The sequence below is a fragment of the Heterocephalus glaber genome, unplaced genomic scaffold (genome assembly GCF_053883595.1).
Source record: "Heterocephalus glaber isolate CG9 unplaced genomic scaffold, H.glaber_assembly_v1.0 deba00001572, whole genome shotgun sequence".
Taxonomy (NCBI): Eukaryota; Metazoa; Chordata; class Mammalia; order Rodentia; family Bathyergidae; genus Heterocephalus; species Heterocephalus glaber.
In genome coordinates, this window is record NW_028258357.1 from 19807218 (window position 1) to 19827466 (window position 20249).

The 20249-nt window shown below is 40.9% G+C and overlaps 1 long non-coding RNA gene across 8 annotated transcripts in view; it reads left to right on the forward strand.

Moving 5' to 3' along the window:
* The window catches only part of LOC101706718 (uncharacterized), a 43556-nt gene extending 23751 nt beyond the window's left edge, over positions 1 to 19805 (forward strand). For 2 of the 8 annotated variants that reach the window (XR_015443570.1, XR_015443571.1), the window contains exon 5: positions 21 to 19805. This is a non-coding gene — a long non-coding RNA (uncharacterized LOC101706718). The remainder of the gene's footprint in view (positions 1 to 20) is intronic. The other 6 variants (XR_205255.3, XR_002394981.2, XR_015443569.1 and 3 more) reach the window with 4 other exon arrangements.
* Positions 19806 to 20249: the final 444 nt, after the last annotated feature.

A 20249-nucleotide genomic window follows, 5' to 3' on the forward strand; every position in this document is an offset into this window, starting at 1 on the left:
TTGATGTTTCTTTCCATCAGGGATGGTGTATCTGACACAATTGGGAAACACTATAAATACCCCTTCTCTATTTACTTTTTTAAAACAACAGCCACTCTACTAGAGGAAAAGAAAACCTCCAGTACTTCAGTCAGGTAAGACTGTATAACATTCATTTACTGCCGTAGCTATCTGCCTTCAATTTGTCTGGATGCCTATTGAGGGTTGGAAGCAAGTCTCAGATACCCTTCTTTCATCATATACTCTGATTTTAGTAATCTGTGTTTTCATTAGCTTTCTTGGCAGTCAAACTATGTATCCTACAGATTTTGCCCACACCAGCCTAGTATCATCCTTTCCATCTTGTTTATTCTTTTAGAACCAGGTACAAGAGCTTGTGTCAATCCTTGCTACATTTCACTGAGGCCTACTGATGTAGCTTGTAAGGGTGTTTATTGATTTTGATTCTGATGCTGTTCACTCTCTCCTACCCTCTTTCTACCAGTAAATTTGATAAACATGTGTTCTGCATCTTTATATAAATCACTGACAGTTATGTGCCCCTGGAAACTTACATCCAGATTGATAGTGGCCATCAAACATCTTGTGTTGGGCACTAGCTACTATCATTGAATCCTTCTTAATTCATATTAATCCTCTGGAGACTTTTGTCATTTAATATGACCTCTATTATATTCCCATATTACTTTTGACATACTATAGTACTGTATCAAATGAACACTTTTAATTTTTTAAGATTACTAAAGTTTTCTTTAAAGATCACTGGGTCTACAAGTTATAATAAGTTTATTGAGCACTTATTTATCCACTCCTTGTACAAACACTTAATAGACTGAGAAGTTTTGCTATAATCAGTTCTTAATGGTAGATATTATTATTCTCATCCAATAGGAAGGGGTTTCTGAAAAGTCTCAGCAGCCATCAATGCAACCTGGCTTGTAAGCATGGAAGAAAAGATCCAAATTCAGGCCTGCTTGACACCAAAGCCCAGGCCATTTCTATGCTAAATGGTGGGCTCTGGTGGAGACAGACAGGTGAGCACATGTGCTCTTGTTTGCTGGATAGTGTCTTCATTTTCCCCTCAAATATGTAACAGCTTTCCTGGAAAAACAGCAAGTCATTTGCTGAGGGCTTGGATGTGCAAAGATGGGAAATAATGGGCAAACAGTCTACACAGAAGAGAGCCTCAGAGAGAAGGAAGAAGCAGCTTTCTCTGACACTGGGAGGAGCTCTGAGCAAAAAGCATCATCAAGATGCATCCGTGTGAGCTCTGGGCACTGGGAAAATACCTGCAAAGACCAGTGGACCAAACCGGAAGTCAGAATGTAAAGTGCACTCATCTCTGAAGACACAGCTCCATAGGCATAGGAATCAATGTTGGCTAAATTTGTACCACTGACCCTGAAACTGCTGCCCTGCAGTCACTGTCTCACTTTTCCTGGGTGAACCACATGGTGATGACCTCTCTCTAACCCTTGGACTTTTCCAACAAATATCCACTGTCCATAAGCAGGGCAGCTACTCTGCCTTAAAGCTGCAGTCCTAGAAATGGGGCTTCTGTCTTCATCTCATCCTGTAGAGGCGACAGAGGGCCAGTCAAGATGGGGACCATTCCCAAGGGCTAGAGGAGATGGGTGGGTCCCAGGGGAAAGACTACCGGCTTCAGGCCCCTTTAGGAGAGCGTTTAGATGGCTGATTTTTCCATAGGTGTAGCTTTTTCAGCCATGGCCTTATCTTCCAGCTCTTAGAGGGTGGGTAGCAGGCAAACTTTTCCAGCAGAAAGCTCTGTTCCCAGGTGCCAAAAGTGTACTTGGCCACGGAGCTGCTGCAAAAGCCCCCAGGGGATCCTCTGTGTTTTTGCACGGTTGTGGGTTGCTAGGTCTGGGATAACCTGGGGCAGGCTGCCTTGCTCACCAAATCCTTAAATGAAGTGCTTCAGCAAGGGAACGTGGGGTAAGCTCCGCTGGCTTTTGGTCAGGGTTGGCAAAGCCCAGACCAGAGCTGCTATGGCAAGGACCTCATTTAAGGTATGTCCAGATGAAAGCATGGAACAACTCAGTCAGATGTAGAGGGCCGGACTGTGTGGGAAGGAGCCGATCATTCACCAGCGCTTGTTTAAAATAATCCGAAATACTTTTTAATAATTTTATTTAAGAAAAAAATTTCCCACCTGCTTCTACAGAGCAGCGGAGCTCTCCGTGTAGTCAGGGGGCATTCACCACAGTGGACAGTGTCCTGTACCCGGGTTCTGTTCCCACGTCCAGGAATAGGTTCCCAGGAGAGGTCACGCGACACTTTCCAGCGTGCACAGCATGGGTGACGTCTCTGCCACCTCAGAGCCCAGAGTGCCCGACATTGTAGGTGATCTTGACCGTGATCCTCTTGATTGCTAGAGCAAACAGGAGGCCCCCCCACCGCCCCAGGGAGAGAGAAAGACTCTCTCAGCAGCCATTTGGATGAGGCCCTGCTGCCCAGGGAGGGAGCCGAGCCCAGCTTCGGTGGGCGTCTCTCAGGTCACCACCGTGTCTTCAGGTGGCTCCCTGGCACTTTCTATGGGCCTGTGGGGTTTGTCCTCAAAGATTCTATCGCTGGCCCTCACTAAACATCCAGGGATGTCTCTCTCCACAGCTGCACCCTGTGCCCAGGGAAAGTGGGGGAAATTATGTTATTGTCCCAAGTGGCTGCTGTGATTCCCTTCCCTTCCTTTTGCCTAACAAATTCTCTGAAGAGCAACTCAAATATTTGCTAGGTACATTGATTTCTCCATAATACTCTCAAGTGGAAGCTCCCCTCCCATTTCCAGAAATACCTCAGGGCCTAAAGATGGGGCTTGCATGCTCAAGGGTTATAATTACTAATTCTAAACTTTTGCAATTTCCCCTTTCAAAACTCCAATTTTGTTGAGGCTCTGTGATCTTCTGTGCCTCCATATTGCTGACATTTTCTGGCCTCTTGACGACTGTCCTCACTGATGGAGGACTTTGACACCTGCTTCACTGTTTTCTTCTCCACCCCTGATTCTGTCAACGTTCTTGGTAACTGCAGCACCTGTATAGATACTTGACTCCTTCAGAACCTGCCTTCAGTCCTTTCAATTCTCTACTCTTTTTCACTTATTTATTTATTTATTTATTTATTTATTTATTTTGGGTACCAGGGGTCGAACTCAGGTCCTTGCTCTTGAGAGGGAGTGGCGGAGCCACTGAGCTACATCCCCCACCCCAATTCTCTACTCTTGATAATCCCAATTTTGACAAACCGCAGCCACCCACAGCTCACAGTCCCACATCCCTGGTAAAATTCTGCCTGCTGTCTGCTCTGAGCTTTGTCTTCTCCAATGACAGACACTTTTCTTCCTTCAGCTTGATCACTAGTACCCAGGCCCCAACAATGCCTCTCAGCTCTTCCAACTCACGGAGCTTACCCTTAATCCATGGGACAGAGCTGAGCAGTCTCTCTGTCTCTCTCTGTCCTCTGTCCCTGTCCCTGTCCTTCTCCCTCTCCCTCTCTCCCTCTCTCTCTCTCTCTCTCTCCTCTGTCTCTTAAATGTACACAGTTTGGAAAGAAAGTGTGTCAGGGTGGGCTGAGAAGAATCAAAAGAATCTACATTTCAGTCCAAAAGTGTGTGGCTTCCATATCTGGACCTAGCATAGATGGTACTAGAACACTAGTACATCCTGGTTCATGAGGTACGTGGTGCCTATCTGCTAAGTCACTCAGTACTTGGAGTATCTTTTAGCTGGTATGTGCTTGTACCTGATAACAGGGCTCTATGATAAGATTATTGGATTATTGTGACTCTCCCATCCTAAAAGAGGTTCTATTTAAAGAAGAAAACAAAAGTAAAGAACAAAGGCTTTCCCCCCAGGCTTCTCTAGTCTCTGATTCCAACACACACACACACACACACACACACACACACACACAAAACTTACACTTTCTGACTTTCCTTTATAAAGGAGTAAAATTAAAATTTGTTACAGCACTAAATCAGAACTTTCAGGGGTACAAGCACAAGTCTTTTTTTGGGGGTTTTTTTTTTTTGGTACCAGGCATCGAACTCAGGACCTTGTGCATTTGAGGCAGGCAGCGGAACCATTGAGCTAAATCCCTGGTCTTACAAGTCTTGTTTATGAGACATGAGGCAAAGTGACTATCAGAGGGACCAAGTTCATGTGAGAAATGAAGTTTTCAGGCTTGCTTTGTAAAGAGAATCTTCCCAATAGGCAGTGAGGTATAGCTCCAAAGAAGCTCCAAGGTAGAGTCAAGACTCACATCTGCTCTCACTAGCTAGCAATGTCTCTGAAGTTCTCTGTCCATTAGTTTCCTCTTCTGGCGACCGAAAGGCAGGTATGGGGATTCCTGGACTATTATATTTACTTAAAAGAGTCCTAAAAGTCTTTTATTTAGCCATACAAACCAGCCTGTGGTTTGTACCATGGTACTTAACCTCAATTTCCTTATCAGAAAGTGGGGATGGTAATAGTACCTGAGCTGTGGCCTTCTTAAGTGACAGGAAGGCCCCCAAGCACAGCTATAGGGACATTATTGAGCAATAAGTGTTACCATTGCTTTCATCATTGCCATCACCATCATGAATGTGGTCCAAAGGCAAAGCACTGGTACACATTTGAAACAAATTAATTATTACCTAATACTTGTGGTTTGGTGATTAAAACATTTCAAAACAAGACGCTCTTTTGTGGGAAGGATTTAAAACAAGGGTTGAAAAATCTGGGAACCAGATTTCCAAAGCCTATAGAGTTTACAGCTATTGTGCACCTACTGTGTGCACTGTGACATCCGGTGGTATACAGGGTATCTCTTTTAACCAATTTTCACTTGACTCAGAGCCCTTATCACCAAGGGATATTTTGTTGAATGTTAGTTATAAACAAACTGCTGCTCTGTGCCTCAGACTTAAGAGTTTAGGGATGTGTTTCAAACAGGGATACAGCATGTTCCCAACTCATCGCATAAACATTCTATTCAGTTCATCTCATGACTCTTAAATCTATTTCTCTCAGTTTTGAATATGATTTGGGGTAAGAAGTAGCAAAATTTTTCTGCTGAACAACACTTGGAACACTACCTGTCACATACTAAGTGCTCAGATTATTTATCAGTCTTGTGTTGCTCTTCTCTTCTTGTTTAACAATAATATTGAAAGTAGGCATGGAGTGTAAGGTATGTTATTCAAGGTTACTGTTTTCCAGACACAGTGGAAGGGGCTTTGTGTAAATTTTTCTCATTTATTTCTCAACTCTATTCTCTTATCTGAGTAAACCCGGGAAAAACAGTCATCCATGCTGGTTATAAATGATAGTGGATTGGGTGGTTGTAATTTTTAGGTTTGTCCTGACATGACGATTATACATCAGTACCCTTTGCCACATGACTTTGACTTACCACCCACTGGAGTTCCTGTAAAATAGGCTCAGCCACATGATTGGCTTTGGATGAGAGCACCTTGGCAGAAATGCCCACATGCCAACTCCAGAACAAGGCTTCTAGAAGTTAGTTAGGTTCTACCTACTGCCTTGCACAGGTGTATTTCCTTCCAAAGAGCTTCCCTTGCATATTCGCTGCCTCTTCTGCCTGGGTCCCAAAAGAACTACCCATGGAGCAGACTTAAATACAATGAGCAGAGAGGAAGAAATTCCAGAGGGATTTAAGGCTTGAAGGAGAGTTGCTTGGTGTACCCCAGCAGAGCTGACCAATGCCCAGATCATGGACAACACCATGATGACTGGGATGCTCAGCATCCTTGGGGCATTGCAGGTTGATTTGACAACAATAAATACACGTAGTTACCTCAGATTTGGGAACATTAATCTCCTTGGCCTTTAGTGCTATCTGGCATCAGTACATCATTTACCTCTACCCTTAAATCTTTATTATCTTCCCTTCCATCCTCACTTTTGAATGATGTCTTTTGTTTACTGGTTTACTGAGAAAATGGAAACTGTTAGAAAAGAGTATCTACATGTTCCCTCAATCACAATCCTATGAGTAAGCATCCTGGTCCACACATGCTGCCATTTCTTCGTTAACGAGCTGTCCTTGGTCCCACCAAAAGTGACTGCTCCCTTGGACCTTGAGATCACATCCCTTCCTATTGCAGCAGCTTTTTCCTCTCCATATCCTGCGTCATCAGATTCAACCCCGAGAATATCCATCATTTTAATAATATGCAAAGGAAGGATGGACCGAAGGAAGGAAGTTTTCTCTAACAACTACTACCTTAATTCCTTGATCCACGCCCTAAGAAAGTTCCTTGAAATGATGTCTATATTCTCTGGCACTGGCTATTCTCTTCTCTAGTGACTCCAGTGCAGAGTTTTGATCCTGTCACTCCACCAAACGGCACTAGTGAAGGTTCCATTACTTTCCACACTGCTCAGTTCAGTGTTCAAGGCCCAATCCCCAATTCACTTGACATATCAGCTGCTTATTCCTCTCATCTCACTCCTGTCTTTCTGAAAATATCACTTGTTTTCCAGGACACAACATTCACTTAATATTCCTCCTGTCTCACAACTGCCCCTTCTCAGGGTCCTGAAAACCTGGAGTACTCTGATGTTCAGATCTTGCTCTCCTCTCTTGGCTGTCTCTTCCTTTATGATCATAAACAAGATTATGTTTTTATATAACATTGAAATATGAATGACTCTCAACTTATTTTTCAACCTAGGTTTCTCCCAGAACTCCAGACTTGTATATGCAACTTCACATTTGAAATCTTCAGATTGGAACTCTAAGCATATCTCAAATTTCACAAAAGGAACAACAACTTTCAATCCCACACACACTCACAAAAGTGTTTTTCCCATTGGAGTCATGTTTACTTCATCTCTCTATTTCAGCAATCCAAAAACCTGTGGAGTCATCTGTGACTCTAGCTTGTATGTGAAGGTTAATCTTGAATTAACTTGCTGGCCTGAGAATATAGTAAAGCAAACTTCTGCATGTCTGGGTAGGTCATGGGGCCATGACTTGGGGACTCTATTTGACCCATGGCCCCTCCTCTCTGTTTTTCTCTTGTTCTCTACTTCTTGGCTGCTGCTAGATTAACAGCTCTCCTCTGCCATGCCATGCTACCATGATGCTTCTGGTTCAGAGTGAGCCAACTATGGATTAAAACCTCTGAAACTACAGCCAAAATAAACCATTCCCTCCTTAAGGTTGTTTATGCCAGATGTTTTGTCCCAGAAATGGAAATGTGACCAATAAAGAAAATGAGTACCAGAGAAGTGAGGGCCATTGCTATGACTACCCCTGACCATGTGGATCAGGAAACTTTGGCAATGGTTTGCTGTAGGAAGTTTGGAGATGCAGGCAAAAGAAGCCTTAGAATGCTAAGCAGAGCATGTTGGGAAATGCTGGTGGGAGCTCAGAATAACTGAATGCTAGGAATAAGTATAGTAAACACTGTGCTCATGAGGTTTCAGACGGGAATGAGGATTCTACTAGTAACTGGACTACTGGCCATTCATGTTATAGTCCAGTGAAAAACTTGTTTGCATTTTGTTCATGCCCTAACACTTGGTGTGAAGCTGAATTTAAAGATGGTGGAGGAAGTTTCAAGGCAGCCTAATGTTTAGGATATGGCCTGGATACTGCTGGCTGCTTTTAGCCAGGTTTATACTGAATCAAGAACAATAAGCAGAGCAGAAAGATTTGAAAATTTGTGCTTTGGCCAGAAAATTAGCACTGGTAAAGGTGATGCCAGGGAAGGTGTGGTTGTTGAAGAGATCAATTCTGTTAAAAAAAGAAGCCAAATACTTTGCACCTGGGACAACAGAAAAGATGCCCTGAAGGCATATCAGGAATTAGCCAGATCACACCCATCTCAGATGCAAGGTGTCACAGTGTAAACTCTGTTGACAAACTTTGCTTTGAGATAGAGCCCCAAGTTGTTCTGCTCACTCAGGGCCCTCTACAGTAGTGTTCCCCTGTGTTCAGCCATGGAGACACTCAGAGGCCCCTGTAGCCATGGGGAAGGGGGGCAAGTTACTGTTCAAGCTGGTGGCTGACCTTGATGTCATCCACGTGATGTTTGTTTTTCAGGGATGCAGAATGCAAGAGTTGGTGGGTAATGAAGTCTTCCAAGCAGATTTAAAAGGTAGCATGAGAGTTCTGGGAGAATCTGAGAAAGCAGTATGTGAATCTGTGATAATAAAACCAAAGCTGTCCTGGAAGCTTCATTGCCCAGGAAGTTGGCAGTGCTGGGAATATGGAACATCTGTCAAGGAAAGCTGCAGACAGTGGTCAGAAGTAGACTAAGAGAGGCCATCTGGGCTGCAAATAGCAAAGCATGAGGACAGGACTGCCTAAGAGTCCTTTTGAGTTCACGTTACACCACCATGTGGACAACATGCTGGACATGGAGCTGTGAGGTGTAATGCTTGCCCTGCTGAGTTTTTGTCTTCTTTGGTCCGGTTCCTTTCTAATCCCCTATTCTTCATTTTTGGAATGAGATTGTTTACACTTTGCCATTATATCTTGAAGGCATGTAACTTGATTTTCTTTCTAATTCACAAGGACTCACAGCCAAAAGTTTGCCTTGAATCTCAGAAGAAACTTTGGACTTGACTTTTAAGCAATGTTGGAAGTGTTGAGACTTTGGGGGAAGGAATCAATGGGTTTTTGATTGTATGCAGGACAGTAACATCGTGTTATGTGAAATTATGACCATACTGTTGTCTCTAATTGGAGATTAAGTGCATTTTAAGGAGATGTTTTTGGGTGACAAGGGGTGGTTAATTTTGATTGCTAATTCCATTGGCCTAACACATGCCTAGGAGATTAGTGAAACACATTTCTGGGTGTGTCTGGGTGGGATATGAGGGTGTATGACCTTGGGGACTATATCTGGTCCTTGTCTCCTTTCTCTGGCTTTGCTTCTTGTTACCTACCTCATGGCTGTCATGAAGTGAGCAGCTTTCCTCCGCCCTGCCTTTCTGCCATGTTTCTGCTTCACAGCCAGCTGACCATGGACTGAAACCTTGAAACTGTGAGCCAAAATGAACCTTTTCTCCTCTAAGTTGATTTTCTCAGGTATTTTATCACAGCAATAAAAATCTGACTATTGCTTCACATCCATCGTGCAATATCATCATTGGATGCATCTTCAAAATATACCCACAATCTCACACTTTATAACTTTGATCTACCCTAGTATTGGGGTCGAACAGTTACCATCATGGTCTAAGCCACTGCTGCCTATGGCTGGGACTACTGCACCAGTCTCTGGATGGTCTCCTGTTTCCTTCCTTATCCCTCAGACTGTTCTCAACTTAGCAGCCTAGGTCATATCATGTCAGTGCTCTGCTGAGAATCTTCCAATGGCTGCACGTCTCCCTCAAAGGAAGCATAAAATATGAATGATGATGAGCTACAAGCCCTGAGTGACTCCAACTTCATCTCCTACTCTTCTCTTATCCACTCTGCTCTGCCACACCTGCCCGCTTGCTCTTCCTCGGGACCCTCGCCCTCATCTTCTCTTTGCCTAAGTACATGACTTACTCCATTATATCCTGGTGATTTGTTCCATTACCTTTCTGACCACTATTAACCCACCAGCACCTCCTCTTTCACTTCCTCGTTTCATTTTTCTCCTTAGAATTTATTACCTTCTAACACTACTTAAGTAAGGCTTTTGTTTCTATGAATTACTGTTTGTCACTTCTGGACAATCTCTAGGATCAAAGATTTTTGTTTAATTTGTTCCTGGTTCAACCCCCAGATCACAATATTAAGTGAAATAAAAATCAGACACATAAGCTTAAATGTAACATGGTTTCTCCTATATGAGAATTCCCCAAATATTTCTAACCGAGCAAAACAAAAGACAGATAATAGGAAGTAGGGAGATCTTTTTCAAATTGGAGGAGGAACAAGAGATGGAAGGAGAGAAAAGAGGGGCAGAAAAGGGGATAAAAAAAGAATTGAAGGCTGTGTTCCAGTTCCTGTCCACGGGCACGGTGAGGTCCCGGGAGCGGCTTGGAGCCCCGCCTTCATCTGGTGCTCTGCTTAGCCGCGCGGGCGCCTGCAAGGCTCAATTCCATCCCCCACTCCCTGCCTTACGGCTCTTTTGCTACCTGGTCCCACACTACAGAGGCACAGGGGATTATACTTCACATAGTTAAATGCGATAGATTAATAACTACCACAAATTGTCATTTTCTAAGCTGCGCTTGATGCTATGGTATTGCTGATTGTAACATTTGGCCTAACATGTTGTGATTGATATAATCAGTTTTCCTTCCTGGTATAAGGAAAATAAAATAGACTCAAAGTTATTAGAGCCTCAAAACATAAACACAAGCCATATCTGGAAGACACCTCTGAAAAGCAATCATTCCACAAGGGTTTTAAGCACAAGCAACAAAGATACTTGCATTAAGCAATTTTGAAATATCAACCCAGGAATTAAACCAAGGACAGTACCCAAAACAAAAATGAGAAGACATTTAAGCAAGGCACAAATGCAGGTTTCCACACCACAAAAAGGAAATTCTGGGGGAAATGAGGTGGAAAAGTCTGATAATCAACCACCTGGACACCCTGAACTGATAGCACAGGAAGTAACAAAGCAGATACATGAGGCTCTAGAAAAATTCAGAGCAGAAATAATCTCCCAGATAAATACAGAGATGGTGAGTAGAGTGAAAGACATGATTAGAGGCTCTAGAGCAGAAACAGACAAGAAAATAGATGAGATCAGAAACATGCGGGAAGCCATGAATGCCCAGCATAAGAAAGAAATGGAATCCATGAAACAGATTCAAACAGATATTCAGGAGATTAAAAACTCCATTGAAAGCATGCAGAGCAGACTAAGAGAATCTGAAGACAGAATATCAGATATAGAAGACAGGATCGCGGTTAAGGACCATGAAAACAGAGATTTCTTAAAGATAGTAAGGGACCATGAGAAATCAAACCAACAGCTGCTAGATGATGCAAAGAAGAATAACATAAGACTGATAGGAGTCCATGAAAAAACAGGAGAAAGTACAATTGACCTAAAAAAACTGTTCACAGAAGTAATAGTAGAAAACTTCCCAGACAGAGGTGGAGAATTGGACACACAGAATGCCACCCAGCCACGATAAAAAAAAATCTACACCTAGGCATATAATAGTCAAGATCCCAGAAACCCAACAGAAGAACAAAATTCTACAGGCAGTTAGAGAAAAGAAACAAATCACCTACAAAGGAAAGCCCATCAGAATCACGGCAGACTTCTCAACACAAACCCTCAAATCAAGGAGAGCCTAGAATGAAGTATTTCAAGCCCTAAAAGAAAATAACTTCCAACTAGACTGTTGTATCCGGCAAAATTATCTTTCAAAATCGATGGGGAAATTAGATACTTTCACAACAAAGAACACCTGAGAAGTTTCATGAACACCAAACCAGCATTCCAAACAATTTTATGCAATATCCTAGCAAAAGACAATGAAGGTTACAACTCCATGAGGGCCAACAGAGAGAAGACACCATGCAAGGTAAGGTACTAAAGGGAAAGGGGGAAAAATAAGAAAAGAGCCAACAACCAAAAAGAATTGAAGAAAAAAGCGGAAATAGAACTTCTGCAAAAGAGGAAGGAAACCAAGAGTTGGAAGGAGCTGGGAGAGATAGAAGGGGTAAGGGATGAAAAGAGAATCGAGATGTGTTCTGCATAAGTACCAACTCCCCACAATCAAGTAATCAGTATGTAGTGCCAACAAGGACTAATAAAATAAACAAATAAATAAATAAAGTGCAACTGATACATAATAAGTGTTCAGGTACTATGTATTCAGTAAATGATTATATAATTTAATCTTATCAAAACCCGGTGAATTATATTCTTTTCTATTCATTTAACAGAAGAAGAAAATAGAGCTTAAAGTGGTAAATAGCTTGGTCAAGGTCACACTGATGGTCACTGCTGTTTCTTTGGCCTGACCTACTTATTATAGGAAACTACTACACTGCATTTCCTATGATAGCATTCTTGTTACGTGTCCGTAACACACAGTATATTATATGTATTACCAATAGGTAATACTATATCTCCTAAAAGTCAGTAGCCTTCAGTTGACTTCTCTAATCTTTAATTCCTTCCAATCCAGTTTCGAAAGCTTGAAATTATCAGCTTCTCCACTACAGTTTCAGTCAACCATTCAACAGGGAGGCCTACTTCTCTGAATTCTCAGCCCAGATTGAAGCCAGTGAGATAAAGAGCACATCTTTAGCTCAGCCCAGTCAGATACTGAAAGGAAATTCTACACATGAGAACATTTGATGTGGACTTCCAGTGATGTAGTGAGAATATACTTTACACAACTTTCTTACTGTGTACTCTTCCTGATGACTCCAGGTGGGAACTTTGACCATGAAGTCAGCAGGTCCTAGGCAAACTGATGCTGCCAGGTTAGCTGTGTGACCAAAGCCAAGCTTCTTCATAGCTCTTTAACTCAGTTTCCTAATCAATAAAGTAGTTCTTACTGCAGAGGGTGACAGTAAGAAGTGAATAAAATTATGTTCATGAAGCATTAATGAATGTGGCAAGAACACTCAGAGCACAGACTAACAAGGTGATGGCTGCAAAACTGTGGAGAGAAAGGGTTTAAAGAGTACACAGGAGCTGAATGACTTGCAGCTGTTCCATAGGCACAAGCTGCACAAGATTCCAGAAGATCCACCCAATAAGTGAATCCACTGTTGATACCTTAGCCCAAGTTAGAATTATGAACAAACTTCTCACAATAACTACAAACAGCTGGAAATCCTCAAATCATTATGCAATCAGAAGACATTAATACATTTATACAATTTTCCATTTTTTACCAGGTCCTGAGACTAAAAAAAAAAATAAATGAGGGAAAAACAAAGACTAGGTCCCCCAAATATTAGTATATTTGTGGAAATAAACAGGTCTATGGAACAGAAAACCAAGAGTACCACACTGAGTAGTAGCAAAGACAAGCAATGGCAATTCGCCTCAGAGGGGCAGAGGACTTTCCCAGGGAGTAGTCAGGAAGAGCTTTTGAAGGGGCATAATACTTTGCTCTGGCTTCGCATGTGAATCAGATCCTAACAGGAGGCAGAAAAGCAGAAAGATCACTTAAAGGTGAGCCTGAAAAGGAAAGATGGACCCCAGAGCTGGAGGAGTTTGAATGGCAGTTGGAGAACTTTGGCCTGGATCCTACAGAAATGGGAGAGATACTTAAAACAAAACCAATGCCATGGAGTCGGGGAAACCCAGACCATCAGAGCTAGAAAGCAGCTTGTACAGCTCTGCCTCCACCTGGGGCTGAGGAGGAAAACCAGGTCCAGGAGAAGCAGTGACTCGGCCGAGAGAACAGTCAGAGCGCGACGAAGCCCAGGTCTCAGCTTCGGTCTCTGACGGCTGGCCTGCTCCCCTCTAACACAAGGGACATCATCCATGACTAATTTCATGAGCTGTAAACCAAAAGAAAAGTCTTATGTCTGTTATCCTTTCTCCTTACATGTGAATAAAGTATAAGCGTGCAATCCACGCTTACTCTTGCCAGATTTTATTAAAATAAGCATCAGATGATCCCAGAGAAGTAAGCCTAATAATCTAAGGAGCAGGAAATGAGCACAAGTGACAAACACAGCATCCAGGCTTGTTCTTAGGGTAGCCTGGAATCGAGGGTCTCCACCTTGATCGACGTTCGCTCTGCTTTCCCTTGATGCCCCTTCACCCCTTCAGCCCTTATTTAGTCCAAAGGTATTAATGCCAGGCCTTGTCTACACTGCGTCTGAGCCTCCCGAGTAGGTTCTGGTTCCAACAGCCAAGCATTTTCTCAAGAAACTAGAATCAATTAGACCCTGATTGGAATAAAATTTGTTTTTACAATTCACATCTTGAAATAAAATTTAAATTTCTGCTGAACACGTTGAGAGAAGCCAAGAAATATATTGAAAGTGAGATTGTTGTTCTTCCCTATGGCTCAGGAACCACTAGGGAGTGTGATTCTCCTGGAGCGAGAGGTGATGACGGGCCTGATGCTGAGACCAGGCTGAGTGCTGGATGGTGATCAGTCTAGGACACAAGATATATTTCTCCAGAAATTATTTCCTGGAAACAGAGTGACCTCACTGTGCTGGACTCTTGGATGTGCCTTTGTTTGCTCCTCTATAACATAAGGGTGGAGAGATAGGTGGGTGAATTAGATGACAGGATGACCTCTGAGAGTCACTGAAGCTCTATAATCTCTTTATTCTATTTTAACCAAAATACTTTAGAGTCAATTTTACAGCATTCTAGTCTTTAGTGGAACAAAGGGCCCTGCATTCTTGAGCTGCATATAGTTTTATGCCTCCTGCTATACCCCAGACTTAGAGATCGCAATTATTAAGTGCTCTAGGGGGTCTTGCAGTAAGTTGGTTAAACAGTTGTTACCCAAATTTATATGATAATAGAATCTTCTCCCACCCCAAGAAATTTCTAGCCTGGGATTTATAAACTTATGAGCAAGACAGTATGAATGAAAAAAAAAAAAAAAGAATAATTACCCATGGGGACCGGGTGAATTCCTTATCTGTGAACATGGGAACTTGATCTAGTAATTCATGACAGCAATCTTTAGGGGAGAAGAACAAAAAGTGATAAATATGAATACGATTCATGGTCACATAGGAAAGGCTTTATGTAAGATTAGTTCTGGAAAAAAAGCCAAGCATCATGTATGTTTTGACATTCAGAAATTATGCCAGAGTAGCTCACCTACTAGCTTGTTAAAATAATGTTATCTCAGAAAGACCAGCTACTCTGAAGCTAAATTCCTACGTAAGACAAATATCACTGCAAATATGTTCTAATATCTGAAAGGATTCATGGCAGAAACACTAAAGCCATGCAAATTCCCTACAATATCAACATTACCTGGATGCCTAGGCTGTGTGTGTTCAGTGGTACAGAGCTTGCCTCGGATGCACAAGGCTCTGAGACTGATCTCCAGAACTGCAGGGGACCTGATCCGACCCCCACTCGCAGATAAGAAATTTACCCGGTTCCCCTGGGTAATTATGCTTTTGTTGTTCACTCATACTGTCTTGCCTGTAAGTTTATAAATCCTAGGCTAAGATTTGCTTGGGGTAGGAGAAGATTCTATTAGCATAGAAATTAGAGTAATAACTGCTTAACCAACTTACTGCAAAAGTTTCTGTTAGTTAAATTTTGTTTTAGCATCAAAGAAGATTATCCATAGTTATCTGAAAAAACGCTATAGAAATACTTCCCCTTTCCAACTACATAACTACGTGAGGCCAGATTTTCTTCATCTACTTTAACCAAAACACATATCACAACAGATTAAATGCAGGGTATAAGATTCCAGCTTCCAAATAAAGATAGACACTAGAGAAATTTGCAAAACAGTAAAACAATGTCACTCTTCTCACTAATTTTTCATTTTGAAAAATAAAGCTTTTTTATAATATTTGCCAATATTTACATGAACATACAATAGATTTGTTAGTATTCTTAACCCAGTCAATATTTTAAAATTTCTTAGTGTTGCTTTCTAAATTGGTACTGATTAATGTAACAAGAAACATAACATACATGGAAAGCTCTTTTGGGTTCGCAATTATTTCTAAGAGTGTAACAGCATCTCAAGACTAAAAAGTTTGAGAAACATTAGACTAGAATCAGTGCTAACACAGAGATGGTATTCAAAAATGGTCAAGGTATTCCAATATTTATAGAAGGAAATCAATCATAAAATACACTAAAAATTAGGTCATACATTGACCTTGACACATAACAAAAATAGACCAGTGTATCCATCTGAGTTAAAGAGCACACACAAGATTCCGAAGAGTAAGCAGCTGTCGAGAAATAGGTATCCACATCCACCCCAAGTTTGAAGGTCTCGACAGGGAATCTCCATTCCCTACACACAGCCAGCATCTCAGGTATGTTTAGGATGCGAGAAGTCTGTCAGCTTCAAACGAGTTCTCACAACCCTGGGGCATTTACAAGAGGGAAGGATTCCAGGACAGTCTGGGCCAGCTAATGGATGCCTCCAGATGCTCTTCCTGTCAGACCACTCAAAGACATGGCTAGAAATGCTGCTGAACTGGAGATCTGCCTCAGAAACCCAGCCGGCGAAGTCGCTCTTTAGTGGAGATGTGCAAAGTCAAAGCCATCGTCAAGACCACGAAGCTGATCTTCATCTTCTCTCAGCTGAAGGCACGGTAACCAGGAAGACGCAGAAAAACGAAGACTATCCACTGGCTAAAAGAACTTTGGTAGGTGATGTTATTATGAAGACTAAAGTAGTGAGTGCTGAAGTGAGAGGGAGGATGTGGAATTCCAGAGGACAATGAGGCTTTTCTCCCAGTGTTTTCTAGCCCTGAGACCTGAGCTTGAACAGTGGCCTTGACTCCCTTTCATAAGAAAATTACAGAGGTTTGCTTCAAGTTTTGGAATAAGATTACTTAACGTCTGAATTTCAGCAGCAGCTTGGTTAACTGTAATGAAAGTAACAAGATCTTTCAATCAGACAATTTTTATCTCGGGACATATTGGGAGTCCATGGGATTTTACAAAATTAGACAACAAATTATTATGACATGTTCACTACCAGTAGATAAATAGTTCATTAGTGATAAGGGCTAAAATATTGAAGGTGTTCATCTTTATTATAACAAAGCAAGATAATACTTTGTACAATTTTTATATGCTTTACTTATTCCCCTTGGTTTCCACCTATGTGACCTTCACTCTGCTTGCCCTGGTCTGCCATTTACTGGGGGAGTAGGGGGTTACAAAACAGTCCATAGTTAAAGAGGAGGCCAATGTACAAAATAAGATTTCCAGTAAGAAACAGGCTATGAAACTGGGTTTTGTCCAGGTGAAAGTTTTCAAATCCCTTTGTGTCCCTGTTAGCATTGGCCCTTCCAGGAAGACATATGTCTGAGGCTCCTGTGGGGGTAAGGACGAGTCTCCTATAGGTAGCAGCAGCCTGACTATTCATGGTAGTAGAGTATGGTGGAAAAGATAAATAGTTTGCAAATACTTTCATTTTGTAGTTTGTCTCCTAACTCTGCTGACTGTTTCCTTTGCTATGTGGAAGGTTCTTAGTGTAACATCCGCCAAGTTTTACTTATGCTTTGGGGGTCCTATCCAAAAAAACTACATCTACATCAATATGTTGAAGAGTTTCCCTTGTTTTCTTATAGCAATTTCATAGTTTCAAATCACACAACTAAGCCTTTGATTAATTTTGAATTTACTGTTAGGTAGGTTGAGAGGTAGGGATCTAGTTTCCTTTTTCTGCTTATGTATATCCAAATTTGTCAGCACCATTTATTGAAGAGATTGTCATTTCTCTTGAGTCCATGTTCTTGGCTCTTTTCAAAAAATCCTTTTGCTGTATGCATGTACATTGATTTCTGGGTTCTCCATTCTGTTCGTTGGATTATGTGTCAGCTTTTATGACAGTACCATGCTATTTTGGTCACTAGAGTTTTGTAGCATGTTTTGAAGTCAGAAATTGTAATGCCTCTGTCTTTGTTGTCATTGCTTGTTTTGTTTCTCCTTTCAGGATTCCTTTGGCTATTCCAAATTTTGTGTAATTCCATGTGAATTTGAGGTTATTTTTTCTATTTCTCTGAAAATTGTTACTGGTGTTTTGGTGAGGACTGCATGGAATCTATACATGGCTTTGAGTAGTATGGTCATTTTAATAATATTCTTTTAATCTATCTGGAACATGGGAGTGGTTCTCATAATTTCTTTATCTGTGTTTCATTGTTTTTCTTGTAGACATTTTCCATTTCCTTGGTTGAAATTATTCTTGTGTTTCATTTTACTCTTTTAGTAGTTATAATAGATGAGATTGCTTTCTCGATTTCATTTTTTTAGCAAGTGTGTTAAAGTTTTTGGTGTATAAAAATGCTACTGGCTTTTGCGTGTTTAGTTCCCTGAAACTTGATAGAATTAGTTCACCAGTTCTAAAAGCTTTTTGATACTTAGGTTTTTCTATGGATAAAATCAAGTCATCTGCAAACATCGATAATTTGACTTACTCCTTTTCACTGTGGATGCCCTTTAATCCTTTCTTTTGCTGAATTGATCTTGCCAAGACTTCCAATAACAATGGTGAAAGAGGACATATTTTTTCCAAATTTTAGAGGAAACACGGTCAGCTTTTCATGATTCAGTATGATATTGGGAGCAGGTTTTTCATATATGGTCTTTAATATTCAGAGGTATGTTGGTTCTGTAGTTATTTTTGAGAGATTTTATCATGAAAGAATATACAGACCTGAGGATCAATGAAACAGGCTGAAAGAGGCAGAAACAATACAAAACACACTCAGCCACCTTATCTTTGACAAAGGGGCCAAACACGTTCACTGGAGGAAGGATAGCTTCTTTAATAAGCGGTACTGGAAAAACTGGCTTTCTACATGCTGAAGATTAAAACTAGACCTATGTCTTTCACCATGCACTAAACTAAAAATAGAAGTGGATTAAAGATCTAAACATTAAAACAGAAACACTGAATCTTCTGGAAGAAAGAATAGGTAGAACTCTTGAGAACATAGGGGTAGGGAATGACTTCATGAAAAAAACCCAAACTGCACAAGAAATAGTGCAAAGAATCAACAACTGGGGTCTCTTCGTATCAAAAAGTTTTTGCACTGCAAAAGAAATCACCAACAGAGTGAAGAGACAACCCACACTGTGGGAAAAAATTTTAGCCAGTAGTCCCTCAGATTAAGGACTAATATCTAGAAGATACAAAGAATTGAAAAAAAATCAGATGCCCAAATTTGAAGACCCAATCCAGAAATGGGCATCTGAAATAAATAGACACTTCTCAGATAAAGAAGCAGAGATGGAAATAAATATATGAAAAAATGTTCAACATCACTGGTCATCCAAGAGATGCAAATTAAAACAACCCTTCAGATTCTATTTTAGTGGAGAAAGAATGACTGCTATCAAGAAATCAATGAACAACAAATGCTGGTGGGGCTGTGGGGAAAGAGGAACCCTGCTCCACTGCTGGTGGGAGTGCAGACTGGTGCAACCACTGTGGAAATCAGTGTGGAGATTCCTCAGAAAATTAGGATTAGAGGTCCCAGTAGGCCCAGCTATTCCCCTGCTAGGTATCTTCCCAAAAGAATTAAAAGCATCATACCACAATGATATATATATATGCAACCATGTTTATAGCAACATGGGTTGTAATAGCTAAAGCTTGGAAACAACTCAAATACCTATTACCAAGGAATGGATAAAAAAGATGTGTTTTTTTTTTAATACAGTGGAGTACTACTCAGCCATAAAGATAAACTTGAGACATTTATAGCTAAATGGATGCAATTTAAGACTATACTCTTAAGTGAAATAAATTGGACACGTAAGTGTAAACATCACATTGTCTCTCTGGTGTGAGAAATTGTTGGGGTAAATAAGAACCAAAATGTACAATAGATAATATGAAATAGGAAGAAACTGTTCAAAGGAAAGGGAAACTGTGAAGGAGGGAGGGGGATGAAAAGGAAGGGAAAAGAAGAAAATGAGAAAAGAAGGAAAAAATGGAAACAAAACTTTGTAAATAAGGAGGGGAGGGGATTGGGAGAGAAAGAGGAATCAAGATATACCATGTACAAGTACAAATACCCTTTGATGAATGTGATCATTATGTATATTAAAACTGTACCAATAATATTAATTTTAAAAGAATATAGAATATTATCAAATGTTTTTTCTGCATTTATTGCTTTTCATTTTGTTTTGTGATGTTTTACTGGTATTGATTTGTGAGTATTAAAATCATTCTTGCATCCCTGGGAAAAATCCTACTTGATCATAGCTATGAACTTTAAAATGCGCTACTATTTTATTGAGAATTTTTGTATCAGTGTTCATCCAAGATACTGGTTTGTGGTATTGTTTGCTGTTGTGCCTTCTCTGGTTTCAGTATGAAGGTAGTGCTGGCTTCATTAAAAGAGTTTGGGGGAGTCACTTCCCTTTCAGTCAGTGGGATAGTTTGAGAAGAATTCAAATTGCTTCCTCTTTAAATGTTTTGTAGAGTTTGGCTGTAAGATCAGGGCCTGGACTTTTCTTTGATGGGAGACTCATCACTTACTATTGCTCTGTTTATAAATTCTATTTATTTTTTATTCACTCAAGGTAGGTTGCACATATTCAGGGATCTATCCATTTCTTCTAGGTTTTCAAATTTGTCAGCCTGTAGTTGTTC